Source organism: Sceloporus undulatus, chromosome 7 (genome assembly GCF_019175285.1).
Source record: "Sceloporus undulatus isolate JIND9_A2432 ecotype Alabama chromosome 7, SceUnd_v1.1, whole genome shotgun sequence".
NCBI classification, from domain to species: Eukaryota; Metazoa; Chordata; class Lepidosauria; order Squamata; family Phrynosomatidae; genus Sceloporus; species Sceloporus undulatus.
The window spans coordinates 28,142,665-28,144,105 of NC_056528.1; positions in this window are offsets into that span (position 1 = coordinate 28,142,665).

Genomic DNA, 1,441 nt, shown 5'->3' on the forward strand with positions numbered 1-1,441 from the left:
TTGTACTTTTCTGAGAGATTTAGCTTCTATGTCAGAGAGCTCTGGTGCCACAACACACTACTCTTCCCAGGATTCTATAGCACTGAGCCAGGGCAGTCAAAGTGGTGTCAAGCCGGATTATTTCTGCAGTGTGGATGCAGCCTTGTGGAAATGGAAAGTGAAATCAAAACCTTGCTTTCATTTTGGAAGAAGGCTTCAGGTGATCTCCAAGAGGTCCAAAATGTTTATGTTGACTTATGCAAGGTGCATCTGATCCGGTTGCTCCATTTCACATGTGCATATTGTTAGTTTTGAATAAAAATTAATTGCTGATGTGTCTCAAATTGCTCTTCTTTTTTGGGAGTGTGGGAATCAATCCTTATTCTTTCCATGTTATCTCTGTCTGTGGTACCAAAATTTTCTGCTGAAGCACAGGAACACGGTGTCTTGGGTCCAAAACACACTGCAGAAATAATTCAGTTTGAGACCGCTTCAACTGTCCTGGCTCAATGCTAGGGAATACTGAGAATTGTAGTTTTAGGAGTCATTTAGCCTTCTCTGTCAAAGAGCTCTGATGCCACAATAAACTACAATTCCCAGGATTCTCTAGCACTGAGCCAGGGCAGTTAAAACAGTCCTGAACTGGATCATTTCTGCAGTGTGTTTTGGACTTTTGTTAATGGAGTGTTGGTTCCATGGAAGCTGTCTAAGGTCCTACACTGGATCTTCCCCTTTCTTACAATTTTGCAAGAACTGTTTTGGGGATGCCAGGCCTTGATCAGGATTATGCAGCCATCCCTCCATATCCACGGGTTCTTTATCCACAGATTCAACCGTTCATGGCTTGAAAATATATATTTAAATATATATATATATATTCATTTCTAAAAGCAAAGCTTGATTTTGCCATTTCAAATAAGGGACGCCATTTAACTATGCCATTGAATCTAATGGGACTTGAGCATCCACAGATTTTGGTACCCATGGCTAGCTGGCTGGTGGGAACTGTATTCACCCAAAGTAATTTCCTCTGAGTGATATCTGCCAAAAGACGGGATGCCTGCCTTTTCATCTTGCCTTGCGGTGGTGTGAACTTCTGTTGCCTCAGAGTGTTCTGGCATCTCGACTCAACCAAGGGATCATCTGAGCTTATAAAGTGATAGAAGAGAGACAAGGCCAGCCAGCAACAAATGCTGAAGAGTTTCCAGCTCGCTGCCCAAATCCCTGGTAATGAACTCTTTTTGCTGCATCGGAGGAACGGGAGCTGGCTTAGTGAGCCAAGTTGCCTTTGGACTAATTACATCCCCCTTGATAGCAAAGGATGGTATAAGTGAAAGCCAGCCTTGGCGCTCAAAGCCAGGAGCTTAAGAGAGATTTGCAAGCACTCCTAATAGGGATGGCGCAATCCCATCGGAAAGGTGTCAAGCCTCTGCCCCTGAGTCTGAAAGTCCGGCTGTGTTTA